The following is a 26,343-nucleotide window of genomic DNA, read 5'->3' as shown; positions in this document are numbered from 1 at the left end:
TAAAACAAATTTTACTTTAAAAATATACTTTCGATCGTCGAGATGATTAATGATCGTTGCTGCTCGTTTGTCGTTCATTTATATATATATATATATATATATATATATATATATATATATATATATATATATATATATATATATATATATATATATATATATATATATAATGATTCAGACAAAGAACAAATGCAGGTGGCTAATGATAGGTTCTACGAAGCCCAGTAACAAAGCCTGCTTAAACGAATTCTGCGGACGTCATTCACAAAGCGATCGTAATGGAAGTCTAGGATCAAAAAACCGTGTCTGAAGTTGGTGTTGGATTATAGGAGAAACAGGTTTGTGTGTGCAATATGATGGTAAAAAGTACAGAGAGCTCAAAAGATATTGTGATAAAAATAATAACAACGACAATAATGACTAAGTCATAAAAAGTGCAGAAGATTATCTAGCAAGATTTTCAAAGTAATGATTTAGACAAATAATCAATTAAACATTATATATATATATATATATATATATATATATATATATATATATATATATATATATATATATATATATATATATATGTTGAATACCAGACTGGAATATTTTTTATTGTGTTTGTATATTTTAAAAATTCAATTGATGGTGCCAACCCATACGAATCAAAATAAACAATTCCATGTGGATCAATTGCGTATGCAACCCAGTGAGTCCCTGGACAAGAACTGTTATCAAGATTAATAATTCCTGTTTCAAAATTGTTTGGTTGTTTTGGTAATTAATCACGCATAAAAAATACCTCTGAAATTTTTTATATTTAATTTTTAGAAGCATCGAGTAAATCAAAATTTGGCATAGGCAAAATTAGGAAAGTGTTCCTGGAAGTCTCATACCTTTTCCGTATCGATAAGGGGTTCCAGGTAATCTTAGACCCCTTTCCTTTTTTATATCCTTTGCCTGTTATTTTATCAACAAGCGTACTACCAACCTTTCCGGCAGTACCGCTTGAAACACCAAGTGCAGCTGTTTTTGCAATGGCTGGGGCTGCAGTGGCTATTAAACCTGGTATAGCTGCAACAAGTGGAAATATCACACCTGTTTTGTATAAATCTTTAATAGCGCTCGGAGAAAGATGAAGTTGAACTCCGGTTTTTGATTCTAAGGTCTTATTAAAATGTTTGAGTTGGACCACTACAAGAAATTTGATTTTTTTAAGTGATATTTTTGTTCCGCATTTACTTGCAAGTTTTGATTGTAATTTTTCACCTGTCCGGAAGTCAGCGTGACATTAACGTGACTATGACATTTTTAGAATATGATAAGTGATGTAATTGCATGTTTTTTACTGGCACGTCAATAACTCCCGCACACCCTGGAAACAGAAACAAACACAATCATGGCCATCCGTAAAGCAAAAGCCCAAACTTCAACAACAGATCTCTACAATGATGATGCAGTTGAAGAAGTGGAGTCTGCTGCAACGTGGTTTGCCCAAAACAAAGATCTGTTCATTTCAGATGCACAGTCCAAGGATGAAAATCTTTCTTTTATCATGAAATGGAAGCAAGCTGGAGATAGAAAACCATTGTGGGAACATGTATCTCCATGCATTTCAATAGTTAAGACTTGCTGGTCTCAATGGGATCGTATACATCTTCTTGATGGAAAACTCTACAGAAAATGGATAATAGTTGACACTGGTGAAATCCGATGGCATCTTATATTGCCTAACAGCCAGACAAATGAAATGATGACCCCGGTGCTGGGCATCTTGGCGTGACTCGCACCATTGCAAGAGTACGAAGCCGTTTCTACTGGGTCGGCTATAAAGAGAGTGTTAGACGATGGTGTCGCGAATGCGAAATATGTAAATCCCGCAAAGACCCCAAGCTAGGCCCTAGAGCAGCTATGAAACAATACATTGTTGGTGCCCCATTAGAAAGGGTAGCCATGGATGTGCTGGGTCCTTTTCCGAGATCAAATAGAGGAAACAAGTACGTATTAGTAATTGCAGACTACTTCACACGATGGACGGAGGCATTCCCTATGCCAGAACAAAACACTGAAACAATAGCTAATCTATTTGTGGAAGAATGTATTTACCACAACAACTACATACTGACCAGGGTGGTCAGTTTCAATGAAAGCTATTTAGCGAACTCTGTTCCAGACTAGAAATCGACAAGACCAAGACAACGGCCTTTCATCCTCAAAGTGATGGTCTAGTTGAAAGGTTTAACCGCACCATTGAAGATATATTAAGCAAGTATATAACGCACGATCAGCGAGACTGGGATGTCCATCTTCAACTAGCTATGCTTGCATACAGATCATCTGTGCATGAAAGCACTGGTCAAACTTCGAATATGATGATGATGGGACGGGAAGTTCAACTACCTGTTGATCTAATTTTCGGACCTCGGCCAAAAGTGGAACAAGAAACGGTTGACGACCCAGAAAATGAGCATATTGAACATCTACTTACCCGAATGTGGAAAATTCATGACAAGGCAAGGAATCATATAATGGAAGCAAACAACAGGCAGAAGAGATACTATGATCATAAGATACGGGCAAGACAGTATAAAATGAGATATTGTTTGGCTCTACATAAAAACAAAGAAAAAAGGTCGGAAACAAACTGGGAAGGCCCATATCATGTAATTGGAGTGTTATCTGATTTAGTTTATAAAATACAGAACGACCCTAAAGCAGTACCAAAAGTTGTTCATCATGACAGATTGAAGCCATTTTATGGCGGGAACCGCATGGTTGATAGAAACCTCTAATCTGTGTTGAGCCCGACACTTTTTGTTTAACAAGACACAGAGATAGGGTATGTAAGCCCTGGTGTTCTTGTGAATTCTATTTGTGGAGTGAACGAGACTCTTTATGGGTAGCCGGCATTATTGTGCCTATTAGTTTTCTGAGGCATTAATCGACAAATGCTCTCAGTTATGTGTGCTGAGGTTAGTTGGTAGTTTGTCATATTCCCAGCCACCTGAAGAAAGTCCTGGATATGAAAGTCAGAGAAACGAGGACTCTCACTTCTGAGGGCTTTGATGTTGGCATAGTGGATGGATGGACAGATTAGTATTTTTATATAATACATTTTGATACATTTTTAAGTATGGTATTGGCATTACTGTCTAGTGTATTGTGGGGTCGTTTTGGTGGTCTTGATCAAAAGAAATTTTGGTATTTTGAATAGCACTCCTTTTGCATAATTATGACGGTAATGGCAAGGCATTGCTTAATCCTTAATCCAACAAACAACAACATGCAATTCTATGAAATAACTCTCTGCGTATGGTGGTTTACTTTATTGAGTTTGTTTCATTCTTATACATTGAAAAAAAATTGCTCAAATGATTGCGGGCCCTTCTAAGCCATATAGTATAGTTTTAAAATTGTCCTAGGACTAAAGAACTTTTAATAATACCTCTCTGGACACGTTTCAGAATGGTTGTCCAGTGTGCCGAGTGTGGTTTGTCCTGTGCCAACTAGCAGCTGCTCCATAGACACAACAGATACCATCATGGAGATAAAATACAGTGTAAATATTGTACATACACCGTAGCGAAGAACACGCAATACCGGATGAGGGCACACTATGCTGCCAAGCACCCTGGAAGAGCCTCTAGGTATAATAGGAGGGAACATACAAATCCAGAGAGAGTCTCGCCAGCCAGACCCTGTGTCTCATCAATTTCAAGTTTTCCAGAATTCAGGAAGACTCCCAGGAGATCGCATAGCAGAGAGACTTCAGTGAGCACTCCAGATCACCCCTTAGCACCACTAACACCGCTGAAATCACCCATCCCCATTATCTGGAAGATTTTCCTTCAAGGCCAGAGCGGGAAGCCATAGTGTCACCATGCAAGAGGAATCTATTTACATCACCCCAGAGACCTGAAATCAAAATTGGATCTGGCAGTGAACCAGTGGTGATGGTTGCTGCCAAAGAAGTAGAGACGTCTATGCACCAGCCATCTCTGGCAATGAAATCATCTTCTTTACCTGACTCACCCTATGACCCGTGCTTGGGATCCTCGTGTGTGGAAGTGCCACCCCGCAAAAAATGATGCAGCATTGTAGCCCCCCAAGAAATGTTGTACTTCTGCGGCCAGCGCCCACTTATATGGGCAGGCCTATCCATCTGGAGACGTCGACACAAGGAGCCCTGTATGAGTATACAAACCGTCTTCCCTCCCTCCATAATGCTGATCCGAGGGAGGCATTTGTGGGAGCTCCCAGCATCTACTCAAAAATTCCCCAGGCCGAATGTTTGAGGCGAACAAGGATGAAGTCCAAGTTGTCTGGACAAATCTCCAATGCATACCATTACGACCCAGCTCCTGAAGTGTGGTTGAAGAGAGTCGAAAAGCAGTTCTCACAGATGGGACAATATATGAATTGACATCAATGTGGTTTCCTGATCCCACTTTCATCAGAATGGAGAGCCAATGCACCATGACTGAGGATGAAAGACCATTAACCAGAAAAATGGAGACACAGACAGAGGAATCTTCACTATCAATAGCACTGTCTGCCAAGAGCACTGAAGAAAAGGAAACAGTGTTCCATTTTCAGTTTCAACTTGAATTAGGCAATTATTATTTTTTTTACATTAGTGTTAATACTTATTATCCCCAAAATTTTCTTCTTCTTTTCCTGTAATTTCATTCATTATCATTGGCTGAGGGGGACAATCAAATTTGACTTTAAATGGACATTCAAAATTCAATTTTAAAAAAATGGAATTAAACAACCATCAAACAGCAGTGTGTTTCCATCATTATTAATTGGCTCTCTGGCGGGGAATTGAACCCCGGTCTCTCCTGTGACAGGCAAAAATACTATCCATGTTAATTGGATAACTATGACTGTGTGTGTGTGGAATATTATGGATTAGGATAAGGTTCAAATGGTATTCTTTTCCATCCATAATCATATCCTTTGTAGTTAAAATATTATCATAGTTTTGTTACATGTATATTGCAAGAAGTTACTCCATGTCTTTGAATCAGTATCATTGAATTTTGAAGAGTTAGATAAATGAATATATGATGACTTTTCTTAACAACTTGTAGAAGTTCGAGGACGAACTTTTTCAACAGGAGGGGGGTAGTGAAACAATCCTGACTACCTGTCAACTTGTATTTTTATAAAGTGCATTTGCACATATCATTAATGTTGGAGATAATTTATAATCTCCATTTATTGTTTACATTCCCTTCATGTTGGAAAGTCGTACCTCTGTTTCCAATGCAAATAATAGTAACTGTGTTATCAGTTTTTGTAATATGACGCTTGGACAAAGGAAAAGTAATTTGATACAATATGTAAATCATATAACAATGATTTGTTTAAATATTTATCATCTGGGTAAAGATTTTTGAAGCCCAGTGTGTACATGACAGGATTGTAAACTGTTATGACTTACCTTCTATTTTGCGAGAGAAATAGGCAGTTGTATCCGTTTTTCTCCAGGATTAAGGTAAGACTCGTGTATGTTCATAATTTTTCGTCACTAGTGTCATGAAACCGTTCATCATCAATGTTGAATCTTTGTATAATCTTTGAATAATTGTGAAATAATTGCTATTTTTGTCGTTTAAAATCGGGCCCATTTCTGCTACTGTGTGTATTGGGCGCTCGGCTTTCCACTAGGAGGTGCTCAGGTTAATCTTTCCGAATTCTTCCATATTTAGTCATATTCGTGAAAATTTTGTCATGAATTTCCCGAGTGTGTCCCCAAAACCTATAAATAGGGGTGAGATCCGCCGTTTTGGCAGTTGTGGTTCTACTGGATTCCAGTAAAGGTCTCAAGACCAAGCAAAAGGTCTCAAGCCTTAATAGCAAGGTAGATTAGTTACTACCGACACATTAAATTTAGTACTCATAATGATTATTATAATGTTTCTCTGAAATTGTTTCAACGTTTATTTCCTCATTATATCAGATAAAAACTCCCATAGAGGGATTTAGCTGACGACACTGTTCACTGTGTCGTCATCAACACAGCTGTCTGCTATCCATTGGAAATTTAGTATTCCGATTGGCATTATCGAACTTCCTACTCAATTTCATGTATCATTTCGAAATCACAAATTTCCATCCATTTTGTAGTGGTTGTGTCATTTAGCTGTCGAAATAATATACCCGACACAACGACACACTTTGTTGCTACAAAACGACACACATTGTCGCTTTCAACTCAAGCGACACACTATCTTGATGTTTCTTCAGTTTTTTTTTTCAGCTATTGTTTCAAGTTGAGGAAGAAAGGGTTTAGTTGTTTCAGTAACAGGTTTTAATAATTGTTCAGAACTTTCTGCAAAATCTACCTGAGATTCCTGACGTTCTTGTAATTTTCGTCTGACAGAATCGCGTACAGGAAGAAATTTCTTAATTGCTTCTATCCGCTCTCGAGCTAATCTAGCTGTATAAAATTCCATAGCTTGTGCCATATTATTGATATATAATAATGATCGGGGCCCCGAGTGGCCGAGTGGTCTAAAGCGCTTACCGTTCCGGATCACTGCCATCTCACCTCTGTCTGCATGGGTTCGAGTCCAAGGCTCGGCTAGCGTGGGTACGTGGGAAAGCCTGCCAGTAGCTTCTCGTGGGTCGGTGGTTCTTCCCTGGGTTTTCCAGGGTTCTTCCTCCACCAGTTATACTGGCCGCCATGTATAGCCTATCTTGTGCTGAAAAATGGCGTTAAACCCTAGATCAACAAAAAAATATAATAATGATCTAATTACAGCAACAGAGAGGGTGCGACTTCAGTGAGATGTCATATGGGTAATTGAAAACGCGTACAAATTTCAACCAAAGAAAACGACAAAAATAAAGTAACAAAAAGTAAACTAACCCAATTAGAGAAACTCTCGGAAAAGTTAGAGGCTTCGGTTTGGCGTTAGTGACCTTATTTTTTTCCATTTCGTAATAGGCTTTTATTTTAAGCAAATGACGTTTCAGCAAACGGTCTGTTCTCTTGCTGCTTCATCTTCTATATTTTTTTTATCTTCATTGGTTTTTACCCCTCCTTTGTTTTGCAGTTCTTTTTATATTTAGTGTTAATCCATTCTTTATGTATATTCTATTTGTGTTGTGGTATTTAGAGATGTTTTAATTATTTATTTTAGCTAATCCCATTCTGCGAAAATATCGGGTTGTTCATTTTGCATAAAATAGTTCAAGTGGTACCTAACATAACAATGCTCACATAATCCTTATCGTTTAAGTGAGAACTGTTCAATTTCCATATTCCCTGACCCCACTTGGTCAGGTTTTCCACACAGAGGTTAATTATGGCTGGTTTTGTGGTCAGAGATGTGCTAGAGTTTATCCAAAAGGAACCGATGTATAATGCCTGTGACCGCTTTTCAAAGAAAATAATATTATACTCTTGAGGTCCTAGTAAATCTTTATTCAAATTTGTTTTAGCCGACCTGTCCTTGCTAAGAAGAGGCCGGCTTAAACTGTAATCAATTAACACACTAATAAGAAAATCAGATACCTTGTATAACTAACAGATTACTTAATAACAATAGGAACAACAAGTACAAATACAATGGGACAGCATTTTGGCCTTGCTGACTAAGGAGACGGTACGAATTCTTGCATTGTCATCATAGTAGGTGGCATGGCAAACAGATCCAGTTCCGACTTGGAATGGGGACAAGAGTCTTGGTGCATCATTTTTTGTTTCTATGATTTAATAATCAAAAACGTGTAAGTCTCGAGCAGTTCTTCTTTTCTTTGTCTTCCTAGCTTTATGAGTGTGAAGTTGTCTGAAAGGGTGTTTTCTTCTTCGTCTCTTTCTGCCGTGTCCTTGCTGTGTCTTCAAGGAAGCGGGAATGCCTGACTCAGTAATGTTCAGGGCATTTATAGGAGTTTCTCGTCAGCACAAAATGTCTTTGCTCGTTTGAAGCAAAACATTTTTACCTGATCTCAAGAAAGCTTCTTTAGGGCTTTGTTTGTCAGTGATGCCATTTTGGAAAAATTCTTTGCGTGCGTCAATGCGGCATCTTTCAAAGCGTGCAATCCTTGTGTCACCGTTGGTTTCAACACCGGAGCCACCGAACGAAAGGCTGATTTCAACATCCTAAACCATGTCCTTGCTGTCGAGCGACTTCTCGGTACACTGGATACATGACTTACAATTCGTTGGAGAATCGTTTTCGAAAATGGAGTTTCACCGTGACGTTCCTTTGGAGAATAGAATATGTTGTCCCAGATCTCGTTTTATAGTAATGTTGACAGTGTCGAAATACGACTTACTGACGGGTAAATAGTGAAGATGTACAATGTGAAGTTCTGTCGTATTGGGGTGGGGTTCTCCCAATATAATTTAATTAAATTAAATTGAAAGTTCCACCCTGGCTCGTTAGGTTAGAAAGTTAAATTAGTGATGATGTAGATTTACAGCTCTGAGCCCCCAGTCAGCAATGCCGACGGTTAAATTATAGAGAACACGAAGATGAAATTCAATCAATAACAATTTAATAAATGTGATAATTTAAAACGATAACTTCCAATCATCCGTCTTTCCCTCGACCAAGTGACAGCCTAATTCATCCCGTGATTTACAGTGTGAGTTCGATTTTCCCCCTGTCCTTGCATCTACTCATCTATTTCTTCCAGCTGATTCTTCCTTCTTTCCGTTCCTCTAACTACTTCTTTGTCTCTGTTTCCTCTCTACTATCTCCTCCAGCTTCGCTCCAGACTTCAACTTCTCCTTTCTTCTCCTTTCCTTCTATATTATCTCCTCCTCCAATTCCGCTCCCAGACTTCAACTCCACCCTCTTCTCCTTCCCTCCTTTCCTCCGTCTCTCTATCCGAGACAACGGGACCAAACTTTAACTGGTCTGTCCCTCAAAGCTTCCTGTGAAAAACCACAAGGCGTTAACAAATGTTTTATCGAACCTCACCTCACACTATAACGACAATTAACCATCAGATAGCTGTCACTGTTTCGGCCACGCATGCATACACATCGAAATTCCCACACAGTTCTTGCAGGGTAAACAATGGCGTAATAACACAGTATCAGCGAATTGTTATACAGACATCAATACATTGCGTCACGTCAGTATATACACATATATATTTAATCTCATCGTACTACAATCTGACAAAATCAGACGCATGTCTGTACATTACAAATATTCAACAATGGCAAAATCTATAATCATATGAACATATGTGTTAGTCTACTATAAAATACCCACATAGTAAATTACAATATTAACTCTTACGACGGCTGGCAAGCTATATAATTCTTTACAAATATCAACTCATTTCTTCAAAATATGCAAACATATTAACAAAACAAAGTAATTCTTCGTACTACGATTCTAGTACTAATAAAGTATACATACGACCTACAATTAAAATGCAGTCGCATTCCACAAAGACCGAACAAATATCTACTGACCTTTTGAAGCTTTCTGTACTTAGAATTTCCCGCTCTAAGATTTTCCCGCCAATAACGAATGGCTATTCGGAGTTAAGCTAACCTCTTCTCTGGGTAATTTCTCTCAGCGAACTAACTTTTGCCGGAAAACGCAGGGATATCATTCTACCCAAATCAAGGTCTCCCCCCATCTCGATTCTGATTGGGTGGCGCTGTGCCCCTGTCCAATCGTCTTAGCGGCCAGTTCAACCTGTCTGTCTGTTTGCAGGGGAAAGAAGTTAGGACACTCCCACTTCTTCAGGCAATTTCTTTTGAAATCCTGAAATTTGATCATAAGGTGATAACTGGCTATCGGGCGCCTCGCAACTCCGATGTCCGGTTTTTCGATTCTAGCCACAACAGTCTTACTTAACGGATTAGTGCTAGCCTTCGGCAATGTTCGACATCAAACAATGACCCGTCAGAATTACCTTGATTATACATGTTTCAAACTGGGCTACTCTGGGTCGGGGTAAACATGACATACAAATTCGTGTTGTACGTGATGGGTATTTCCACCTTCCTGGTCATTGGCCGTGGTACTATCCACTTTGAAAGGAATGACACGCAGTAACGATATAGAAGTATTTTTCCCCACGTTATACTCCACCACATCGGAGTACACAAAGATCAAATTGAGTCCTTCGTTCAGTTCTACCGGAGATCCAAAAGCCCTGTAAAAATCCATATTACTATTGATCTTGGGACCAAAATTGTGTGCTACCATCTGTAGATGTCCATCCAACATTTTAAACAAACTAGCATTAAACCTGAGGGGCAATGTTTCGGAATCCTGAAATTTGATCATAAGGCGACGAGCCACTTTATGATCTTTAATCTTAACACTTCTTTTGGCTTTGTTCAGGGTTTTGCCAACTGCAAAGTCGAAGCTGTCTGCAATGGTGTCCAACAAATGTTCACCACCATAATAATAACCTGAAGGAATTTTCAATGTGTAGGTGCTGAAGGATGGATTGATTATTGACTTGGTGTCACCTGAAAACCCGATTTTATTATTTCTTCTTGCAATTGAGCATTCAGAATTTCGACCTGGAAAGTGTTTTGCTTTTCATGATGTTTTTGATTTGTGTAGTGTAAATCATTTCCACCAAAGCCACTTCCCAATGGGCTTCGTGATCTAATTGGATGGTCTGCGGTAATTTGGCCGTGTAACAACACAAAGTTCGTTGGAAACACCTCCATGGAACTGTCACTGGGTATGGTTAAGTAAATATTGGTTGTTATGGTTCATAATTCCAGAGTTATGATGCTGTCGGAGGGGTTTCTGAAAGTGAGAGGAGTGTCTCCGCCCAAAATGTGATTTTTGTTGTTGGAGTGGTGACTGACACTGAACGCAAGATTCCCGTTGTTGCCTTTCGAGGAGAATTAGAGGGAAGGATTGGGAAGAAGGTAACCGATGCAACTGCTCAATAAAATAGTCCATAATTGTTTGTCACCTTCTTGCAAACTCAAATTGGCGATGGTCGCACCGATGACACATACACCACAAAGATTTGGCAGAAAAAGACGATTTGCGTTTTAGGCACACGTTCTCCCACCACACCCACAAGGGTTGCTTTTGTAGATCTTGCAGAGAAGAACTGGATGAAGGAGTGGTCGCTGTAGTGGGAGCGGTAGCTGAGGCTGTGTGGAAGGGCATGATGGTCACTTCTTTTTACAGTCTATGACTTGCGAAGCATCGATTCAAGAGTCAAAACTGGGATGATATCCTTTCTAACGCACTTTGACTTCTTTGACACGTCATTTTCCCACTTTACGGGTTCTTCGTTCGAGAATGCGTTCTCTCAACTCCACACGCAAACCACGAATATTCTCTTGTAAAGTATACATGATCATGTCAGCCAGTATTAATGTTTTTAAATCTTCTCCTGGAGCGAAAGTAATGAACATAGTGAGTAACTTCTGACCACTGCCATACAGGGTAACGATCAAGAATTTCAATGAAATCTTCTGATGTAAACGGTCTAAAGAGGAATAATAGGGTGAACGCACACTTGATCCAGAAAATTCTAATCCGTTTGATGACTTCTTTCACTTTCCTCTTGTGAATTTCTTGATACAAAAGTTCTACAGTCACTCAATGAGATTTTGCTCTGGCAAGTCCCTGCCAAACTTCCTTGTATATCTCTTGCAGTTCGTTTGGTAATGCTTGAATATTATTTTTTAAATGGGGTTTAAATACTGGTCTCGGTAGCATCCAATGTTTGACTCCTATCCAATCTGGTTTCTTAAAGGACATGGTATGTCACTTGAATAACTCGGTCCCACTAAAGGTAGGTAGTGACAATTTGGGGACCATTAAGCATGTTCCAGGTATGCCGAGTCTTGTTGCTCCCACTGGTGAAGTGACACACCGCAACTGAAGTACTTCACTTTATCCCCTTCGCCGGATGCGGGAGGTCGTGGGTTCGATCCCGGGCCGAGTCATACCAGAGACTTAAAAAATGGTACTAACAGCTGCCTCGCTTGGCGTTCAGCATTAAGAGGTTAGTGTTAGGACTGGTCGGCCTGGTGTCAGGATAATGTGACTGGGTGGGACATCATGCTACATGTCTGCGGCATGATGCCCCAGTGCTAGACATCACTATAAACTGCCACATTGCAGACATCGTAGCGATATGACTGAAAAATTGTTAAAGCTACGTTAAAAATCAAAATCACATCACATCACTTATCCCCCTCGCCCGAGTAGACAAGTCCGGCTCTGGCTATTTCTTCGGGGGGAGGTCCTCTCAGATATTTAGGCCATTTTCCTAGGAAGGTTTGAAGACGATTTTCAAAGTCACAATATTCAGGCAAACGCACAGGGAACGAAATTCGTGTTTCACAGGTTTGTGTCCATGACAGCAGGATGACATCAACAGGAGTTTGCTCAGTGTTGGATGACATCCGTAGGGTGGTAGACGCATGGCCTCACGTGAAAGTTGACATTGATAATGAAAACCAGTAAAGAGTCCACGATAACGAGTGGCACTGCTTTCGCATCCGTCAGGTTTGACACGCACAACATCACTTTCTATGCCAGGTGCAGTGGTAGTAGTAGTAGTAGTGATAACAACGTTCACATGATGCTTTACTGCATCGTTCTCATCGCAAGGCACAGCATCGCACTCCACTTGAGAATCACCAAACTTGTATGATGGCTGTTTCAAAGGATTCATCTTTCTCGCTTGGTCTTGCTAGTCACAACGAACACAATCTTGGACATTGTCCCTTATTATATCCTGACCAATATAGACGTGACCGTACGGTAAAGTGAAGTGATTGAGAATCCGCACTCGCTTCTGGTACTCGATTTGATATAGCTTTTCCAAGGGTCGACAGACGATTTGGTGAGTGGGTAAAGGTACAATCTTATGCGGTTCGTGGGTGGTCACTTTAAAGTTTTCATCCTCTCCAGACTGCTAGGCTTCTTTCAATACTCCAATGTTTACCACTCGACTGGTGCGATAACTGAGAGTCAATCCTTTCACTTTACACTCCGTGTGCACTTCTCCTTGTGGGTCCCTATTATTCGTAGCCGAAATTTTTAGGACCTCCAATAGCAAAACTTAAATCTTCTCGTCCGGGTGTTCGTCTGTCCAGGCTCCTAAACGGTCTCCTTCGATGTCAGGGTGTTGCTGACCCGGGCGATCGATGTTCGATATGGTTATTCTGTAATGCTAATTCCCCTTGTCGCTCTACAGGCCCATCCATGTTAAAATTCCCCATGTTAAATTCCCATTGTCGCCAGAGTGCATGGACCGTTTTTTGCATGGAAAGTCCCCTTGTCGCTAGAGTGCCCCACTATACTACTCACGTGCAGTAAAGAAAGAGAAGGTGGCGAAGGTACTCTTACCGAGACAAATGTTTGCGAAAAAGAAAGAAAATCGACAAATCCCAATTAAAATCAACCTCTTTTGGAAGTAGGTTTGTGTTGACTTGAGGTGCTGCTGATATACCATCACTTGTCGTCACCACAGCTGGTGCACCCCTATAGATCGTCTTCTTAGGTTCCGTCATGATTGAAAACTGTGTCGCATGGATTGACTGCTCACAGACGCTAGCGCGTCTATATATGAATGTGGCGTCACAGACTGCTGTCTTCGGATTGAAAGACTGACTCCGTGTTGTGACTGAATTTTGTAACGCGTGGTTGGTGAATTAACTCAATCCGCTTCGATCCTACCTTCCCCTATTAATTACCGCAGTTCAGCTCATTCCCTTCATTTGTTCTCGTCACAAGATGTGGACCAACGTAGACTTATCTACCCTCGTTTCGTCAATGCTGTTCCGTACGGACATACCCGTGTATATGAAATCATCATGGACAATTATCAAGATTACGGATACGAGAGCTTGGAAAAAAAGAATTTATGTGGAGAGACAAGGTTGTTTGAAAAGGGTTCTTATTTACGGACCAGAAGTCAGACAAAGTTTGAGGAAGAGAAGAAGACCTATGATATGCCCTCTATGTTAAAGGAATAATGTTAGCATAAATCCAAAGGTCCTTTTTACGGCCACTCATATGCCTCGAAAAGATTAGCTTTCTTGCCTCCAATTTTTTTTAGTCATTTGTATCTTGTATGTTCTTTATTGTATGTGTTATATAAATGTGTGTGGATAGTATATTTTGATTTTGTTTTTGCTTTTTCGCATGTGTGGGTAGTATATTTTGTTTTTGTTTTTGCTGCTTCGCGTGTGTGGATAGTATATTTTGAGTTTGCTTTTGCTTCTTCGAGTGTGTGGATAGTATATTTCGGTTATGTTTTTTATTCTTCACGTGTGTGATTAGTATATTTTTTGCTTGTTTTTGCTTCTTCGCATGTGTGGATAGTAAATTTTGTTTTTGTTTTGCTTCTTCGCGTGTGTGGATTGTATATTTTGTTTTTGTTTTTGCTTCTTCGCGTGTGTGGATAGCATATTTTGGTTTTGTTTTTGCTTCTTCGCGTGTGTGGATGTATATTTTGGATTTGATTTTGCTTCTTCGCGTCTGTGGATAGTATAGTTTGTGTTTGTTTTTGCTTCATCGTGTGTGTGGATTGTATATTTTGTTTTTGTTTTTGCTTCTTCGCGTGTGTGGATAGCATATTTTGGTTTTGTTTTTGCTTCTTCGCGTGTGTGGATGTATATTTTGGATTTGATTTTGCTTCTTCGCGTCTGTGGATAGTATAGTTTGTGTTTGTTTTTGCTTCATCGTGTGTGTGGATAGTATATTTTGTGTTTGTTTTGGCTTCTTCCGTGTGTGGATAGTATATTTTGATTTTGTTTTTGCTTTTTCGCATGTGTGGATAGTATACTTTGTTTTTGTTTTTGCTCCTTCGCGTGTGTGGATAGTATATTATGTGTTTGTTTTTGCTTCTTCGAGTGTGTGGATAGTATATTTCGGTTATGTTGTTTATTCTTCACGTGTGTGATTAGTATATTTTTTGCTTGTTTTTGCTTCTTCTCATGTGTGGATAGTACATTTTGTTTTTGTTTTGCCTCTTCGCGTGTGTGGATAGCATATTTTGGTTTTGTTTTTGCCTCTTCGTGTGTGTGGATGTATATTTTGGATTTGATTTTGCTTCTTCGCGCTTGTGGATAGTATAGTTTGTGTCTGTTTTTGCTTCTTCGAGTGTGTGGATAGTATATTTCGGTTATGTTGTTTATTCTTCACGTGTGTGATTAGTATATTTTTTGCTTGTTTTTGCTTCTTCGCATGTGTGGATAGTACATTTTGTTTGTGTTTTGCTTCTTCGCGTGTGTGGATAGCATATTTTGGTTTTGTTTTTGCTTCTTCGTGTGTGTGGATGTATATTTTGGATTTGATTTTGCTTCTTCGCGTTTGTGGATAGTATAGTTTGTGTTTGTTTTTGCTTCATCGTGTCTGTGGATAGTATATTTTGTGTTTGTTTTTGGCTTCTTCGCGTGTGTGGATAGTATATTTTAGTTTTGATAGTATAAAAATGGTTTGTTTTTGCTCCTTCCGTGTGTGGATAGTATATAATATGAGAAGTGAATGACGCCATTCTACACAGAATAAAAGAAGATGAGCATAGACTTGTTCAGCAATCTAAAGGACTGCTGGTATTGGATGATGGATGTAGCCTATGTAGTGGAAATGCTAGAGAAGGAATGGAGGCATCCAGTTACCAAGGATTTTGTCAGAAGTCAAGTGACCAATCTCAAAGCAGCCAGGGATCTTGTCCAGGGCATAATCTAAGAGGAAGTCAAAAAGTTTCGAGGCTTCATTCAACTTCCGTATGTGAGAGTGGGTAGCTTGAAGGAAGCTCTTGATCATATAATGAAAGTAAGGTGTTTTTTGGAAGACATACTGCATTGGACAGAGTGGTCTTTTGTGAAATGGGGGATGGACCAGGTCAAGAAAGCAGAGGAAATGATGAGAAAAGTGCTACAAGAAGAGGTGAAGAAGATTAAAGATACCTGGGCAAAGGAGAGAAAGGAAGAAGACATTATAAATAAAAAATAAGAGTTTGATAGATTGAATAAGAACTGGATTAAGATACAGGAGGAATTCACAGACATAGGCCACCCTAACTGGATGCCAGAGGATGAAGAAAAGAAGAAGAAGAAAGGAATATTTGGGAACGTAAGGAGCTGGTTGAAGAAGTGGAGAAGATAGAAGAAGAACCCAAAGGCCCTTTTCAGGGCCACTCATATGCCTCGAAAAGATTTGTTTTCTTGCCTCCCCAAAATTTTTTTTGGGTCATTTGTATGTTGTATGTTGTCTATTGTATGTGTTATATAAATCTAAGTCCCACTCCTTTGCTCAGTACTGTGACGTCACCTCACATGACTGCAACATTGTTACCAATCTTTCATACCTTGATGTCAGACGCTATACAGACCCCACTTTCCCATGTCGCTATACAAACCCAATAGTCCTATGTTAAATTTCCCTTTACGCTAAATGTGTCCAATTGTGATCGGAAAAAGTCTTGTCGCTATAGTGGCCCAGGGGGTCTTGTAATGCTAATCCCCATTGACGCTATAAATTTTGTCGCTTTAGTGGCTCAGGGGGGTATTGTAATGCTAATTCCCACTGTCGCTATAGTGCTCTACTACACTATTACTGTACTATCTTAAAATATAATATATACCTATATGGCGCCGAATTCTGGGTCACCTACAGCCGCCACCTCCGCCTCCTTGAACGCTTCCATCATGGCTGCCTCCGCACAGTCCTCAACATATACTGGAGTGACTTCGTCACCAACACTGAAGACCTCAAACAAATAGGATCACCAGCGTTGAAACCACGCTCATGAAGCTACGCTGGGCAGGGCACATATCCAGGACGGAGGATCATCGCCTGCCAAAGATGGCATTGTATGGTGAGCTGTCCACTGGCCACCGTGATAGAGGGGCACCTCGAAAAAGAAATAAAAACTTTTTCCGGCCACCGCCTCCTTGGTTATCCTCAGTGCCTCCTACCTTACCCCATAAAAAGCATTAGTCAGCATTATCACCCCCTTGGTAATCCCACCGCCCACTTTGGGAACCACTGATCTATACCTATATACAAAATTAGCTACGTTAGATCTTCTTTATAGATAATCACTACAATTTACAGCCATGGGCAATAGTTCAAATCAGTTGGTAGAATGTTGTCCACAAGAAACTGTGAACATAATACTTTTTAACTTAAAATTGTTCTTAACTTTAAGTTGTACTTCTTAATATACTGCGAAGTTAGATTATAAGATTAGATTCCTTGCGTGTGCATATTTCCATTGCGTATCAGGCAGGTCACTGTCATACGAAACCCAGTACTGTAAAATTGTATCATTGTTTGAAGTGAGTGTGCAAGTCAAAATATATAAAAATCAGAAATATTCAGAAGTAATAATAATATTTACAAATAAAATTTATAGCTTAAAAATTACTAAATTCGAAATTCCAATAGCGCATGCAGATTTCTGTTGTGTGGCAGTCGGGTAACATTCATTATGTTACGTTAGATTAATCTTTTATTATGGTGAGATTTCAATTAGGTTAATAATATAAATATAACCAGCAAAACATTTATCCATTTTTCGAGATAAAGATCACTAACTGAAATTTACTAACTTCTGATATCTACATTACATATAATGATTTCCATTTAGCAGAAGGTCGGCCCCATTTAAGTGAGAATTTCTTTGAGTAAAGATGCAATAATAATTCAATTGAATATTTATTTTTTAATGTTTTAACTTTAATTTTTCACCAGAAATCATATTTAGCTAGAATAGCGACGAATACGTGTTATTATAAACAGAAATTAATTTCCATTGCGTATGTTATTTCCGTTGGGTTCTATTTTGCCACCGAATATTTTAGTCACGCTTTCAGAAGCTGGTATCATATAGTCTGGCGAAATTTGTTTTCCCTATTTAAATGGCTGATAACGAGAGTGTACTTTAGACTAATTCAGGCTGCTCTTTTGAACACATGACGGCAGTCATTCTTATTAGCTGTGTGCTTAGATCATGAACAATTTCTACAAGTACAATATCCAAAGAAATTTCGTCCACATCACATGAAAGTAACATAAAGGCATGCCAGACAGTTTTCCCTCCATTCTACATGTTGCAGATGCAAACAACTTCACCTTGTACCTGTCATTTTCTGAAAAGTTCGTAACTATATCATAGTTTTAAGCTGTTATCACCGCCAAGATTGAACCCTAAGCAGATGACGTACGCGAGGTGAAGTGAAAACTGTGTAAACTGTGGAGTAAAACCAAACATATGTTTTTCATTCGGTGGCGTGGCAAGAAATTATGCACACACTCTTCCACTGTTGTGGTAGTTGCTTGGTCAGTTGCTACTGTACCCGTTTTGTTTATCTTGGCATATCTGAACCGTATCTTTGTTTCATCGTCGCGTGTTCCGTAGCTGAGTGCTTTTGTTGCTCTCATATATTTGTCCATCAATGGCGTTGTACTGATGTCCGGTTCAGAAAGACTGTACAAGTTTTGTTAAAATGTAAATTTGTTACGACTTCATACATAGTAAAGAACTTAAAATAAGTATATATTACACATTATATAAAAACTGAACTTCCGGTGTCAGTATAATAATATATGCAGCAAATGTTTAAATAATGAAAATTGGGAGTGTAATGGCGCGTCCCAAGTCACAAACGTATGCGCATTTACTAATTTTACATTAAATATAACTTCTTTTAAAATTTGACACTAATTTTCTTTAATCAAAGTCTAATCAGTAGTGATTATTGAATGCTCTGCACCTTACCTGTCACCAAGAAACTACCAGACGAAAATTATCAATCGCTATGGACTTACGGTACTGTTGTTTTTATTTTACTCTCCAAATAACGGGCTTGTATAGCGCACAGGTGCTCGACCCAAGCTTGATGATCAGACAAAAAACAATAATCTGAAGAAAAAAAACAGGACAAAGAGTGACAAAAATACCCTAGATTACCCCCATGACTCGTTCTGACACAGGAATCTCTCTATTATATTATAAAAGAGAGAAGGAACGTAACTTCCAAATACTTCCATCCACCCATGACCCTCGATTTTCTTCTGCTTTTGGTACAACGCAGAAAAGTCAATGATGGCTTGATGAATAGAAAAATATCTCGGGAGTAAAACAGGCCATATAGTATGGATGTGTGCATTTAAAGACAGAAATAGCAGAAGGAAATCGTGGATCATGGGTTGAATGAAGTATTTGGAAGTTACGTACGTTCTCATATATTTTATGATAGAGAGGGTCCTATGTCAGAACAGGTCATGGGGGTAATCTAAGGTGTTTTTGTCACTCAGTATCATCTTTTTCCTTCAGATTATTGTTGTTTTTTTCTTCTCAACATCAAGCTCGCATCGAGCACCTGTGGTATAGCGTAGGGGTCGGCAACCTTTTGATAATAGTGTGCCAAAGTAGGATCACTAATTCATTCAGTGTGCCAACAACCTATATTCCTATAAGTCTACCTGCTCTACCATATTTTTATATATTATATAAGTACTCATATATATATGAAACTACTATTAAAACAAATAAATTTGATCTTGAAATTATTATATTAATGTTTAATTAAAGAAATTGAACATAAAAACTTAAGGTGAATGTAATTAATCTGTATCTCAATTAATGTGAGCCTTGTCCTTGCATGCTCTATGTTAATTGTTCAATGTCAGGTACATATTTGGTCACTTTCAGCTTCACACAGGCTTCTGAGTGTTCAGGTGTTAGTTGACTTCTTTGTGGACTTAAAACAGCTTTTGTGTGAGAGAAAATCTGTTCACAAGTATAAGTTGAACCAAAAGCTGAAAGTAGAGCAAATGCAACTTTCTTCAAATAGATGAATGCTTCAGGGAGGGATGTCCAGCAGTTGTTGAGAATAGCAGCTGACTTTTCTAAGCAGTTTCTTTCCAGAGATTTCCGCAGTTCGGCAAATTTTGATGTCCATAATTCTGATGTCTTAAATTCAACATGCTGCATTTCAAAATCATCAATATCCATCCACCTAAAAAGATCCAGATCCAATTGGTTAGTAGTCAGATTAAGCAAGTTAGGCTTGATGAAGTATGAAAATATGGGTCCATGAATTTGAAAGTCTTGACTTCGTTTAGCAAACTCCACTTTGAGTGCTTCATTGTACTTCTGAAGCTCATCTATATTCACTGTAAATCGATCTGAATGAGCCTTCAAATTTGGGAAGTACTTGAATGTTTTGGCGTTGATATCATGGCAAAATATGTCCAGTTTCAACGCAAATCCTTTCCAGTAGCCAAAAAGTTCAAGTACTGTTTGACCCTGTCCTTGTAAATGCAAGTTCAACTCATTTAAATGTGTCGTTATGTCTGTCAGAAACATCAGCTTCAACAGCCAGTCCTCATCATTCAATTCCGGAAAATGTTGTTCTTTTTCATCAAGAAACACCTTAATTGCTTCCAGACAAGAAATGAATCTATTCACGACTTTACCTCGACTAAGCCAGCGAACATTGTGGTACAACAGGAGATCTGCATATTCACTCTCAATTTCTTGCAGAAGAGACTTGAATTGTCTATGAATCAATGAAGAGTGGGAAACTATAAGGTTGACTATCCTAACAACAGTTGCCATCACAGAGTACAAGTCCAATGATGAGATCTTTGCACACAAACTCTCCTGGTGTATAATGCAATGGAAGTTTAATAGTCGACGTCCAACGTGATTCTCAAGAAGTGTGACAAATCCTTTCTTTATGCCAACCATTGCAGCAGCACCATCAGTTGTTACACAGAATAATTTATTCAACTCGATGTTCAGATTTTTGAAATAGCTTACAAATGCAGTCAGAATGTCCTCTGCTTTGGTTGTATCATGATGAGCTAAAAAGCAACACAACACTTCATAAATACGATTATTTTCACAATATCATGTGACTACAGCTAGGCGTGACAAGTCATTCAAGTCAATGCTTTCATCAAGAGCAACACTAAATACAATAGCTTGATTTAATCCAGTCGTTTGTTTAACCCTTTACCTCATAGAGCATAGTGACAAAGTGCAGCACGCTATAAATTGAACACCTATTACCTACCCGACCGCATATGCATAGGCCTGCCTGTGAATTGTTAAGCAATGTAGTGTATGTTACGTTTAACAGCAGTTTTAACCATTTTACATTTTTGGTATACATCTGTTATATGTGGAAAAATTTAAGAGTAAAGTCCGATTCTTATAGCTGTGTAATTATTTTTCACGGAAGAATTTTTTATGTGCTTTAAAATCTTGAGAGAACTCGTTCACCGTCATGTCAGTGAGGCCGCATGACTAACCGTAGCTGCCATTTCCCATACTCGAAATTTACATGTTTTTTGTCTGTGTCTACATCACTAAGTCATCTGAATTTGATAATTTATAAAAACTAATTGCTGCCTACATCAATATCAGAACATTTACCTAAGTTATTGAATCTTTCATAGTTGTAATTCTAATCGTGAAAACTTCGTTAAGTACTGAATGAAATCCTGCCTGTGAACTGTTAAGCAATGTAGTGTATGTTATGTTTAACAGCAATTTTAACCATTTTAGATTTTTGGTACACATCTGTTATATATGAAAAAAATTAAGAGTAATTCTAATCATGAAAACTTTGTAAGTACTGAATGAAATCCGCAACCGCCATTTTGGAGAGTGGAGATCACAACCCAGTTACTTTAAATAGCAGATATCGACCAGTGCATAAACAGTGACCATGTGATCTGACGTAATTGTCATTCGCAGAAATGAATGTAGTATCTAATAGGTGGGTTTTCCCCGAAGGCGGCGCTACGAAAACCAGCTCAAAATGGCTGATGTTTACAGCTGGCGCCTAGAGGCATCAAAAGGCGCTTCCATGCGAATGGGGTAGAGGTGTCCAAAGACGCTTGCATGAGGTAAAGGGTTAACTGTTAAATTTTCAGCCAAATCAGTTATGTGCCTCTCAATTGATCTTGCAGAAGCTGGTATTTCTTGAATCCGAGATAGTATAGTTTCTTTATTTGGTAAATCGATGAACAGAATTTCAGCACTGCTCAAAAATGTTTCTTTGATGTTCTCTCCATCTGTTAAAGGTTTGCCTTTCGAAGCCACACACTGACCAATTTTGTAACTACATTCAGTAGCTTTATTCTTCATTCCAACTGCTTGACTCAAAATACCAGTTTGTTTCTTGAAACCAGAAATAGCCCTTTTGATGGCTTCACCTTTCTCTTCAGAGGTTTTAAACTTGGATTGATGTTTGGTTTCATAGTGTCTTTGTACACTAGATGTATGACACACAACACTTTCACAACAGAAAGCACAAACAGCATGATCCTTTTCTTGTATCAATCCATATTCTTTTGTCCAGTTTTCTTGAAATGGACATTGATCAAGTTTTTGCCTCTTTTTCGGCCATTTTAGGGGTACTGTATTTAACACAAGAACATAAGAAATAGCAATAAAACTTTAAACATTTAACACGTTGGCCGCGTCCCTCAGTAGCGGCAGCATGCAGTGACTGGTGTAGTGCCTTTGACGCCACACTAATATAGCCAGCTGCTGGCCAGTGAAAGCGTACACCTAGCTAATGCAAGAAATATTAAAAAAATGATAGGCGCCATCCAGTGCACGCAGCAGCCATTATGCTGACATACATTGTTTTGACTTGCATTGAAAAAAATCTTTTTTTCCACTTATTACCTTTGGGGGGGGTCTTCCGCGTGCCATTGAAAATCGCTCTGTGTGCCAAGTCTGGCACGTGTGCCGTAGGTTGCCGACCCCTGGTATAGCGTGTTCTGATGTTGTTGACATTGGAACTGGTAGTCAAAGTTTCAGGAATATCTCACATTTGGCAGTATATATCAACACTCTTCCACTAATTTATATGTACCTAATATACTTACTGTGCTGTCTTTATCCTGGCGGAATGAAAGTATGACACAAGGAAATGGACTCATTTTCATGTTCCGTTGACATACATTTGAATTTGTTGCAATGCGATGGTAGTTGAGGTATGCCGAAGTATGTTTAAGTAGGTTCATGTGGCGGATACGTTTCTTTACAGTTACAATAGGCAGAATATATTTTTATTCATTTCGTTAAAGAATTATATTTCAACTTAACCCAATTTCAGCATTCCTGGCTTTCATCGCTTTCCACCCAACTGAAATGTAGGCCAACAAAACTTGAAAACATGTCCATTTCTTTTGTGAGAATTTGAATTTATTGGAGAAAAGACATCAGGGTAAGTAAAGTCTGACAAAAACATTATAACTTTACTTTGTAGGAAAGCATTGCTATTGGTTGCCAGTTCTGTGTGATATTTCTGATGATTTGACTTTCGTTATACTGTTAGCGGACAGCAAAACATGCTACACAGCGCCGTTAGTTAGGCAGCAAGACCAATCATCCCCCCCCAGAACAAATATATCGGGTGATGTGTCTTACATTGTTGGACTAATACAATGGTGGCCATGTACTAAACTTGTGTCAAAATAAGAGCATGTTGAGTGGAAGAATCACAGTCGAGGTTAGTACGAATTTGTTTATCAGTTTGCATAGCTTTCATTGTGACATCACAGCGCGCGACATTCAATCCAGATTGTACTGGATCACACCTTTAGGTTCATTTCGTCCAAAATGCTTACATACTTTAAAATTGATTTTGCCGTATGCATTAGTCCAATTACACATCACCCGATATTTTTGTTGTGGGGGGTGATGGCACTAAAACATAAATATCATGTGCTATGTCTTACATTGTAGGACTACTGTATGCATACATCATGGCATTTAAATAATGACCTTCCAAAGGAATATGGGTGTATACAAATCCAAATGAAGTGAATACTTGCCACTTAAAGGTATGCATAATCGAATTTTAAGAAATGACACCCATTACTGAAATAGTTGGTGTTGAATGATATATGACCCATATGACTGGTACTGTACTATTATCTGCATAGTGTCAGTTTTGAGCCCTTAAGAACAAATTGTGGAATAATTTGTAAACAGTGTAAGTTTTATTAAAGTTCATTTACACTTAGAATCATCATTATATCTGTACCAGTATTCTAAACTTAAAACTATTCATGGCTGTAGATATTTGTTTCGTGACAGTTTATGAGTACCACATTTTGCTGTCCTTGCTTACAACATCTGTTTTGGAGCAGTTGATCACAGCGCCACTCACGGCCATCATAGAGAAAGAAACAATGTATAATCACAGAAAATGGAAACAATAAATAATCTTGATATGAAACGATCTTTTCATCTCCTTATGTATGTTTTGGTAAAGCTTCTTGGTCATAACAACAATGCAGCTTTCTAACATTCTAAAAATCATGCAAATGGCATGTTAATGCATTTATGATAGAGTTAGAAATGTTTAATACTGTTTTGTTTCTAATGTTAATGTATCATATGTTACGAGTCTATGCTTTTAAAATAAGTAACAGAAAAGAGTGAAAGACAACAAGCTTTGTAAAATTTAACAAATATAATTTATTTTCCTAGAATACAAAGTGAAAATGAGAAACAAAGTTCTTACGGTATTGCGAATTAAATCCCAAAATAATCCAAAAATTACAGACACAAGTCCAAATAATTTGAAGTTCTGAATAAAACTTGGTAAAAGACCAGAATGAATAAAAAAAAGACTGATGGTGATGGGCCAGAAGAGCTTCTACATCTAAGGTCTGTGATGCAAGGTGGAGAATCTTCTGTGATTGGTGCAGTAGGCAACGTGTAGAATCTAGCTGCCCCTCTATAACCTATGTGGGTGATTTCATTTTGTTTCTTTTTGAGAACAAAAAAATGCTCTGTACCTGTTATCAAGGGCTATAAAAATGCCATTTCGTACACTCTTAAATTTTCTCAAGGCACGATAATTGGTTTGATTTGCACATTGCTGATCTTATTAAGGATTTTGAGCTGCAGAGACCTGTTTCTTGCTCTCTTACACCTAGATGGAATCTTTCGTCAGTTTTATGGTCATTAACCAAAACCCTCTATGAACCATTGGGTGAGGCTTCTTTTCAGGACCTCACTCTTGAGACGATGATGAAGTGAGATTCATGACTTATCTATTGACGCTGGCTGTCTCCGGTTTAATGGGAATTATGATTCTGTTTCCCTCTTTTGTCAACCAGGATTTTTACCCAAAAAACAATTGCCTTCCATAGTTCCACTACCAATAGAAATCTCCAATCTTAGTTGAATCTGTGCTGCGAATGATACAGATAGGCTTTTATGTCCCGTGTGCGCGCTCCGTTTCTATCTTAAGGCATCCATAGGAAAAAGAAAGGGTAGGAAGTGTCTTTCCTCCCTCTCAAGCATTCCACAGACATTTCAGCTGCCACTATTTCACAGTGGATTGTCACCACAATCAAAAGAGCATACCAGTCTCTTACTGATTGAGACCTTTCCTTTATTAAACATAAATCCCATGATGTTCTAGCCATCACTACCTCATGGGCCTACCTTAATCACTCCTCCTTTTATGACATCATGAAGGCAGTATTTTGGGGTTCCCATGACTACCATTTACCTCCTGTCATTATCACATGTAAGCGCAGGCATCTTTTCTCTGGGTCCTGTCATTATAGCACAACATGTGGCTCAGAGAAATACCAACCTTCCATAACAGGAACCTCTCCACTAATGGTAAGTGTTTTCCATTTTTTTTTTTTTTTATCAGTTTAACTGAGCATCAGCCAACCCTACTTACTGACAAATTCAACTAAACAGTAGCCATGAGTAGGCTATGGCTATGAAAATGTAGGTTTTTTGAGGGGGTAAAACTAATTTTAATTATGCAATACTTATCCATGACTATTGTCGAGTGCCCTCCTCCCACCCCACTCTGATGTCCTGATGTAACAGCCGTATATGAAAAAGATGAGCTAGCTGTGCTTGTTTTGTACATAACATAGCAGGAACAAATGTGCTGCATGAGGAATTGCATCATACTGACAATTCTTTACTCTAAGGGAAGATGTTTGCACATCAAATGGACGGTACAAATTTTGGGGCATGACAAAGAAAGCTGAACAGTAGCCATGGGTAAGTATTGCATAATTAAAATTACTTCCCCCCCAAAAACTTTATGCTACATCTGAATTTATGTTGTTGTTAATTGTGTTATAGTAGGGGTTCACTGTATTCCAATTAAATTACTTAACGTTACATCTGAATTTACACTGTAGTGAAGTGTGTTATAGCAGGTTTCATTGTATTTGAATATTTATGTTACATCAGATTTTTGTTATAGTGAAGTGTATTATAAAAATATAACAGAGTTTCACTGCATTCCAATACTTATTTTACATTTGAATCTGCATTAAAGTGATGTGTGTTACAGCAGGGTTTCACTGTATTCCAATTCTTATGTTACATCTGAATTGATGTTATAATGAAGTG

General features: G+C 38.5%; 1 protein-coding gene across 5 annotated transcripts in view; it reads left to right on the top strand.

Annotated features, from left to right (window-relative positions):
- Window positions 1–18,266: 18,266 nt before the first annotated feature.
- LOC149789478 (microspherule protein 1-like) overlaps window positions 18,267–26,343 on the top strand; it is a 98,393-nt gene continuing 90,316 nt past the window's right edge. Inside the window, exons 1-2 of one of the 5 annotated variants that reach the window (XM_089971486.1) lie at window positions 18,291–18,423; window positions 23,057–23,167. The gene's annotated coding sequence lies outside the window, so the exon portion shown is untranslated. Of the gene's footprint in view, window positions 18,424–18,447; window positions 18,745–23,056; window positions 23,168–23,688; window positions 23,787–26,343 lie in introns of those variants that run through there. The other 4 variants (XM_089971490.1, XM_089971488.1, XM_089971485.1 and 1 more) reach the window with 4 other exon arrangements.

The sequence above is a fragment of the Sinohyriopsis cumingii genome, chromosome 10 (genome assembly GCF_028554795.1).
Source record: "Sinohyriopsis cumingii isolate HCF-2022 chromosome 10, ASM2855479v2, whole genome shotgun sequence".
In the NCBI taxonomy this organism is placed as follows: Eukaryota; Metazoa; Mollusca; class Bivalvia; order Unionida; family Unionidae; genus Sinohyriopsis; species Sinohyriopsis cumingii.
This window is presented reverse-complemented; position numbering and strand designations above follow the sequence as displayed.